The 8596-nt window shown below is 50.7% G+C and overlaps 1 non-coding gene and 1 pseudogene across 1 annotated transcript; both read left to right on the top strand.

Annotated features, from left to right (window-relative positions):
- Positions 1-6425: 6425 nt before the first annotated feature.
- Positions 6426-7775, top strand: LOC131589893 (mRNA-decapping enzyme 1A-like; annotated as a pseudogene).
- A 207-nt stretch (positions 7776-7982) lies between these two features.
- TRNAF-GAA (transfer RNA phenylalanine (anticodon GAA)) lies at positions 7983-8055 on the top strand. Its single transcript has one exon. It is a non-coding gene; the product is annotated as a tRNA-Phe (tRNA).
- Positions 8056-8596: the final 541 nt, after the last annotated feature.

The following is an 8596-nucleotide window of genomic DNA, read 5'->3' on the forward strand; positions in this document are numbered from 1 at the left end:
CGGCAGCGGCACCCGGGCCCGGTGTCCTGGGGTCCCGGCTGCCCTCGGGGCTGCTGCCGGCCTCTGGCAGCCGTGCCCTTGGGCTGAGTCAGGATGCGGCAAGGGCCCGGGCTGAGCCCTGCCGGGGCGGGAGGGCGTGTGGCCCCAGGGCTGGCAGCGCCGCTGGCAGGGAGCTGTGCTGCTGGGGCCCTGACAGGCTCTGTGTTCCCAGGGATGGCCGGGGAGCACCTGAGGGAGAAGAAGAAAGAGATGCTGCTCATTTGTGAGGGTGAGTGAGGGCAGCAGACTGTCAGCAGGGCTGTCGGGGAGAGCTGCAAGCCGTGGCCTGGCTGTGGAGGGCTCTGCTCCCTGTGTGGGTGAGGGGTGGCGTGGGCAGTGCACACCGAGATTTCAGGGGCATGTGGGGCATTCGTGGCCAGCAGCTTCGGGCTGGTCCCCTTGGTCCCTGTTCCCTGCTGGCCATGGCAAGAGCCGGCTGGGATGGCCCTGGCATGGGGCTCTTGCTGGGCCCCCGCAGGTCTGGGATCTGACCGTGGCTCTGTTTGTCTCTCTTCCAGCCCTTGAAGACACAGCATATGACAGCAGCCTGGAAGTTGGAAGCCTGGCACTTCAGACATTGTGCCTTCTCAGGGCAGGAGACCATGCTCCGATCTCCACATTCCAGAGGCTGCGAGATCAGCTCCGCAGGGCATGGAGGTCACGGCCTCGTCTGTCTGGCCTCAGCTGGCTGTCCTGCTGGAGCTCTGCAGAGAGCTGATCTGGGAGGCTCTGTCTGCTGGAGCCACATGAGCAGCCAGCAGGGACTTTTTTTCGTTCAAGATTGTTCTTTTCGTTTTTGTTTTGCTTTAGTATATAAATAATATAGGATATGTTATAATAGACAGACTCCCAGGAGCTTTCTTTTGCTGCCCAGGGTGTGTGGGGCATAGGGGAAGAGGGGGAAAAGGGTGCTTGTGCTCTGCCAGCTGCCCAGGCATGCAGTGGTGCAGGAAAGATGGCCAGAAGCCCCTTGGCCTTTGGTGGTTCTGCTGAAGCCACAAGCCCTGTCCCAGCCAGGAAGTGCCATCTGTGTCCTCCTGCCTGTGTTGCTGCCTGCATTGCTGAGGACTCTGTCATGATCCGCTAACACAGGCGGGAGTCATGAGAGATTCGTTTGATCTCACAGTGCAAAAGGACATAAAGGGATTTCAGTTTCAATCACAGCAATAGTGCACTTTTATTTTAGTGCCAACAACAGGAGTTATAGCTGCTATGGTTTTTTGAAGGAGAATTGCTGTAGGTTTATGTGATTCTGGAAGGCCTCGAATTAAAGGGGTCATCATTTCATAGGTAATTGCATTGGTGATTCATAACCAATAGTTAATTTTCTGTCATGTATCATTTGCAAGCAGGCAGCTTTGTGCATGTCTGCCAGTAGTTGGTCAGGAGTACCAACTATAGCTACAGGGTCTCCCCTTTGCAATGGATTAAGCCCTGCTGCCCAATAAGCTGCGTGCTGAGTTAGGGACCACGGGTTACATCTGTCTCCTGCTGTTGAGAAGACCCCATGTCCCCAGTACGCACTGGCTTCTTGTTGTGTCAGTCAAATCTGATCTCCTCCAGTGAGAGATGCAGTATGTATTCTGTCTCTGACTCGTGAGGGAGACGCCCGTACTCTCTTTTCAGTTTAGCCAATTCAGTAGCAGTGTAAGGGATTTCTTTAGTGGTTGTATGCGAATCAAGATCTTCATCATTGATATGATTATATTCTGTTTTAATTAAAGGTTTCAAGCTAGGACAGCAGCGCTCCCCACAATTTTTCATCAGTTCTTTTTGAGGCTAAATTTGATTAATGAGAGGGGTTTCCCTCTCCACTGTTTCTTTGGTAAGTATTCTTTGAATTTTTAACCCATTGCTCTCTTCGGGCCACTGGCAAAAGATGGATCTCATTCCTTTCTTCATCTAATTGTTTTTGCAAAATTTCAACTAGGTTTTGAAAGGAGTCCGTTCTAGTTCTTTCCTCACCTTTTTGCTTAAAGCAAGTTTCTATAGCTGCTGTAAGACAAGCTCCCAAAACTGAGCAGAGTATATATTTTTGCCGAGTAAAAGCCTTTGGAACCCATACTGGAGGTCTCCTCCTCATCCTTGTCTCCACCGTGCGCCTACCAATATCCTTGTGCCGTGGAGCATTTGCTCTAAGCCGCACCTTGGGTCACCCCGCTCCCGAGTGTCACGATCCGCTAACACAAGTGGAAGTCGTGAGAGGTTCGTTTGATCTCAGAGTGCAAAAAGGACACCAAGGGATTTCAGTTTAAATCACAACAGCAGTAATGCATCTTTATTTTAGTGCCAGCAACAAGGGTTATGCGATAGAGGATAGGGAGAGAGAGAGGGAGAGAGGGATAAAGAGGCAAAATGCAAAGAGAGAAAAGGGGGGGTTATAGCTACCAACAGACGAGACAGGGTCACCGGTGTCTTCTTCCATGGGGAGATCTCTCTCGAAGAAAGTAACTTGGAAAAGTCATTTTTACAGTCTGTTTCAAAGCAAGGGGCAGCTGGCCAAGAGGTGCGGAAATTCCTCGGCTATTTTGATGAGACCCCTTGCTCTGGGAAGCAGGTGTAAGGTACAGAACAGGCCGCTCCTTACAAGTCCCTGCTCAGCAGCAGGAATGAAGGCAGTGTACCTTGACAGCACAAAAAGCACACCTGCAAACCATCACCTGGCAAGCTTCCACCTCAACCAGGCCAGAACCCCTGCACAAAGTCCCTTGGGGTCTTCAGGGTCTTGGTCTCTGTTCTTGCAATGGTTGTGAGGCAGATGAGGGAAACTTCAGATTGTCTCTTATACCCTAGTAACCCCAAATGACTCAAATGACCCCAAATTACCACAAATAACCCCAAATTACTCTAAAGGACCACTCTGACCCCATACCTGACCCCAAATGACCCTTCTGGCCCCACACCTGACCCCTCAGGACACAGACATTTACCCCCTGCTGAGCTCAGTCCTATACAACCCCAAATCCTTCAAAAATTCCCAAAATTTGAACCTGGGAAGTTCCTGGATGAGCAGGTCAGTTCCAGCGCAACGAGGCCTTTGTGCCCTTCTCGGCCAGTGGGCACCCCAAAAATCCCATAAATTCTTGGGGTGGGGTCCTAAATCCTTCTGGAATCCCAAAATCCCCAAATTCCTTTGCGGTGGGGCCCTACGTTCTTTTTGAATCCCAAAATTCCTCGGGGTGGGGACCTCAGACCCATTTGGGACCCCCACCCCTGAAACCCCCAGACCATTTTTGGACCCCTATCCCAAAGCTCCCAGACCCTTTAGGGAGCCCCCAGACCCTTTTTGGGGTAGCCCAGACCCTTTTGGGACCCCAGACCCTTTTGGGATCCCATAGCCCCCAAAGTCCCCAGACCCTTTGGAATTCCCTAGGCCCTTTTGGAATACCCAACCCCTGAAACCCCCAGCCCCTTTTGGGACTCTCAGCCCCATTTTGGGACTCCTAGCCGCTTTTGGGACCCGCAGCCCCTCTAGAGACGCCCATCCCTTTGGGACCCCCAGCCCCTCTGGAGACCCGCAGCCTTTTTGGGACCCCCGACCCTTTGGGGTGGGGCGGTGCTGACGCCCCCTCCCCACAGGGCAGTGGCTGTGCCTGGGGGAGGCGCTGGCGCGGGCAGAGCTGTTCCTGTTCCTGACCTCGCTGCTGCAGCGCCTGCAGCCGCAACCCCCAGCACCCCCCGAGGAGCTGCCCACGGCCCCCCTGGAGAGCGGCTTCGCCAACATCGTGCCCCGCTTCCAGCTCCGCCTGCTGCCCCGATGAGACCCCCCAAATTCCAGACTGCTCCCCAAATTCAGGAACTGCCCCAGGATCGGGACCCTTCCCTATGGCTGGAAAATCTCCCCCCAGATCCTCCCCAAATTCTACTCCCAACATCCCCTCCACTTCCAGCTCAGGATGGTGCTCTGATGAGACCCCTCCCCAAATCCCACCCCCGAGATGCCTCCCCATTGCTGGAAACCCCCCCTTAAATCCACCCCAAACCCTACCCCAAAATGGGGAATCCTCCCTGAGACCCCTCCCCAAATTCAGGCCTCCCCAAAATGCCCCTTCTCAATGGGATCAGGACCCCTCCCCATCAATGGAAATTCTCCCAAAACCCAAAAAATTCTCCCCAAATTCCCTTCCTAAAATCAAAACCCCTCCAGGACCCCTGAATTTCCCCCCCAAACCACCAAATTCCTCCCTAAAAATACCAAAATTCCTCACAAATCACCCCAAAAACCCCCCAAACCCCCATACTCCCCCCAAAGTTCCAAATCCACCCAAGACTCAAAATCCCACCCCAAAACTCCAAATTTCCTCCCAAACCCAAATTTCCCCTCAAAACCCCAGAATTCATCAAAACCCCCAAAATTTCCCCACCCCCCAGAATTTCCCCCAAAACCACCGAATTTTCCCCCCAAACCCCAATTTCTTTCCCAAAACCTCAAATCCTCCCCCTAAGAAACCCAAAGTTCTCCCTAAAACCCCAAATTTCCTCCCCCTACACCCAAAAGTTACAAAAAAATCCTAAAATTTCTGCCCTAAAACCTCGAAATTCCCCCAGGACCCTCAAAGTTTCTCCCCAACATCCCAAATTTCCCCCCAAACCTCCAAATTCCCCCCAAATTCCCAAATTCCACCCCAAAACCTGGGAGACTCCCCCGCAAAAAACCAGCAACTCCTCCCCAACCCCCCCCCCAAAATCGCAACTCCCTCCCCAAAAATCACCAGAAAAGTTGAGAATGTAAATTTTTTATTTCATATTTTTCACACCTTGGGATGGGGAGAAACCACCAGAATTCCTGTGATTTTTCCTGTTTTTTGGGGGGATGGGCATCTCCCCAACTTTTCTAGCCCCCCCAGTCGACCCCTCCCCAAAATTCCTGCCCCTCAGCCCCCCAAATTAAGTGCAAATAAATTAAAAGAGGAAAAAAGAAAAAAAAAGAGGGGAAAAAGGTAAAAATAAAGAAAAACAGAAAAAAAAAAGAAAAAGAAAAGATACTCTCTACCCCATTTGGGGGGAGGAGGACAAAGGATATATCAGGGGAGGGGTTGAATTCCCAGGAAAAAATTGAGGGACCCCTCCCAAAAAATTGGAGGAACCCCCTCCCCAAAAAAGTTCATTTTGAAAAATGCCAAAACCAAAAAAAAGACAAAAAAACCTGAAAAATCTGGGGGGAACCCCCAAAAAATGCATAAAAAATGGGGGAACTCCCCCTTGAATCAAAGGGATTTTGGGGAATTTTTTTCCAAAAGCAGTGGGTTTTTGGGTGTGGCAGGGGAGGAGAGACCCCCTGCAAATTCCTGGGGGTGTCCCCAAGACACCGTCTGCAGAGGCAGCGGAGGGGAACAAAAAGGCCATTTTAGGGAAATTAAGGGAATCTGGGGAGATTTGGGCGAATTTTAGGGAATTTTGGGATTTTTGGGGGGGTCAAGGGCAGGTTTTGAGTTTGCAGGGTCTTGCATTCCGGGGCTGCAGGATCATGTCCAGGGAGGCCACAGTTACCAGGAACCAGCATGGGACACCAACGAGACAGGATTCTGCTCAGGAAACCATTTATCCAGCTCAGGAACAAACTCAGATCCAGAGACAGCCCCGAACAGAGGCAGGGAGATGGGTTTTGAGAACCAGGGTGGAGTTCAAGGTCAGGGACCACCGGGAACACAGCAAGGGAGAAACACCAGGGGCCCAAAGCTCGGGAGTCTCACCGGACACTGGGGATGGCTGGAGCGGCAGGACCGACTCCAGCGGGGAGGACGCTCCCGTACCGCCGGGATGCAGTCGCTCGGGAAGGTAAATTCGCAGCTGCATAAGCAGCGTGGTATAGACTGTAAAAAATCAAGGAAGTTTGAACGCGTGATTGTCAGATTCTTAGAATTGAGCGCTGTCGATGATCTCGTAGATATATTACACCCAGATTGCTGGGTTAGGTGTACAGAGGCGCTCAGGAATGACGTGTTGTGCTTTGAGTTTAGCAAGTGCCTTAGGAGCTGGGCGAGAGTTACGCAAGCGCTACGGAAAGCGCTTCAGGAACAGAAAACTCGGAAGGCAGCTCAAAGCTGTTTAAAAGTTACACCGCGGTGGGGGTAGGAGCTGCCACTCAGACCACGTCTATTGATTGCCCCACCGATTCTAACCGGTCATCTAATGATGATGGGCGACCCGAGTCACCATCCCGCCTGCCCGATCCTGACGCGGGTTTGGCCGCGGAACACACTTTGCCACCGGGGCGTACCGATGCCGCGGAGCCACGGGGCGCGCCTGACACCGCGGGCCCTGGAGATGTCGGGGAAAGGCCTCCGCCATACGCGCTGCGGAATGGCGCCGGGGACACGAGCAAGGGGCGGAGCGAAGGGTGCCTAACGCGCGCGGACATACGCGATTGGGAGTCTAATGGCAAGATGGAGGCGGCGGGCAGAGCGGGGCAGGAGATGAGCCTGGCGACCCTACGGCGGCACGACCCCTTCATCACCGGCATCGCCGACGTGACCGGCCAGGTCGCGCTCTACAGCTTCAGCCCTAAGGACAACGAGCGGGTGAAAACCGACATAGAAGGGACCTTATTTGTGTATAAAAGAAATGCCAGCTTGTCAATTTACGGTATTTGGTTTTATGACAAGAATGACTGTCATCGAATAGCAAAACTCATGGCTAAAGTAGTTGAACAAGAAGCTCAGAGGTCACAGCAAGTTTCCCAGGACAGAAAAAGTCCCAGCAGGACCTATGGCTGCAGTGAAAACAGGCCCATTGACATCCTAGAAATGCTTAGTAAAGCCAAGGATGAATATGAACGAAATCAGATTAGTGATCTAAGTATTATATCAAGTTCTGGAATGCAACAGCATTCAAATCCTCCAAAGCCAGAAAGCACAGAGCTTTCAGAACAGAGACCTTCATTACAAGTGCAGGAGCAGCCATTTCAGTCAAGGTAGAAGCATCTGACTTTGGGAGAACTGTTTGGAACTTCTGTCCAAAAGGAACAGCCTGCAGCTCCATATTCCAATCCAGAGAGAATGGTGAAACTGCAGACAGATGCATCTGCCAGAGAGCAGCACAGTTTGCTTTTGCCTTTTTCCTTTGACCAGTCACCAGTAGTGCAACAATCCCTGGGGAAATCTGAAAGTCCGAGCATTAAACCCAGTGCCAATCAGCAGGACTGTTTAACACCTATGATAATACCTCCAGCTTCGGTTTCCCAGCCTGATATGAAAAACGTTTCAAGCTATTCAGTTCGTTTAAGCCCTGTTCTTAATTCAGCCTCGACAATGGAAGCTGCCCCTGCTCAGATGCTTCCTGGCCTCAAACAAAGCAACAGTCTAATGCAAGTTATGCAGCAAGCTGCCAAGCCCATATCCCCACTGGTCAATCAGCTGCCATCTGAAGTGAACCACGCTCCACAGAATCTAATGGCTGGCCAAAGCCAGTTCATAGCACCCTTGACTACAGCAAACACAGGGACTATCTCAAATGCATCTCATACAAGTGTTGATCTTCTCCAGAAACTCAGGTTGACCCCACAGCATGACCAAACACAACAACAGTCTCTCCCTAAGACTCCCGTAACACCAAACATCTCTGCCTCGGTTGGCCAACTTGCAACACCAGAAAGCTTCAAAGAGTCTCACAGTAAGCCATCAGCCTTGAACAGCAAGATAATCTCTCCCCTTCAGGTTGCACCTCCACAGTTTGTTACAGCCACAACGACAGTAACGCCTTCAGTGCTCTTGTCTCCAGGTGTGTTCCAGCAATAGTAGTTTTAAAGGATGCTTTTTCAATAGAAAAGTGTTGGGTTCCGACCGTGCACCTGGACACAGTTAATATTATGTTGGTTAAATGCCAACAGTTGCGTTAAGTTTCGGTTGGAAACTCATTTGTTTGTTAACTTTTAACCACGTTTTAGTGTTTTTACAATTACTAACACAGCATTTATTTTGAGGAGAAAACATGCCAGCTTAAAAGCTGAAATAGCTCAGTTGGGAGAGCGTTGGATTGAAGATCTAAAGGTCCCTGGTTTGATCCCGAGTTTCAACAGAGCTACAACAGAGATTCGAACAGCGTAGCCGGCAATATTCTTCACAGAACCGGTTTAACTCAATGTTCAGCCAATCCCCATGGATTATTACCCTCGTTTCTACGTTAGCAGGACCAGTTATCGTTGTTGTGTTCGTACTTATTTTTGGTCCTTGTCTTCTTAATAAGTTAGCCCAGTTCATAAAAACCCGTTTAGATAAGATAGATATTTTATATTTAGAACAAAGACAGTTAACCTGAGTTTGCATGACAGTTCGTACTAACACACCGCGGTTTCGTTTTATGTTCGTTACTAACAAGTTCACGGTTTGATGTTAATTACATAAGTCATTTTGTTATAAAGTTCTGTTCATGGAGAGGAGGGGAGATGATGTGGATAGACAGGGAACGCCGATCGGAAGATCTCGCGTTGTACGTGAAGATAGGGCCCCTCTTTCTCCAATGTTCTATTACCCATAATATCACGGTGATTACGTCATCATAACTCGGTGATATAAAACCTTGCACACCGGAAATAAACACTCTTCACCGTCCACCACAT

This window comes from Poecile atricapillus, chromosome 30 (assembly GCF_030490865.1).
Source record: "Poecile atricapillus isolate bPoeAtr1 chromosome 30, bPoeAtr1.hap1, whole genome shotgun sequence".
Lineage (NCBI taxonomy): Eukaryota > Metazoa > Chordata > Aves > Passeriformes > Paridae > Poecile > Poecile atricapillus.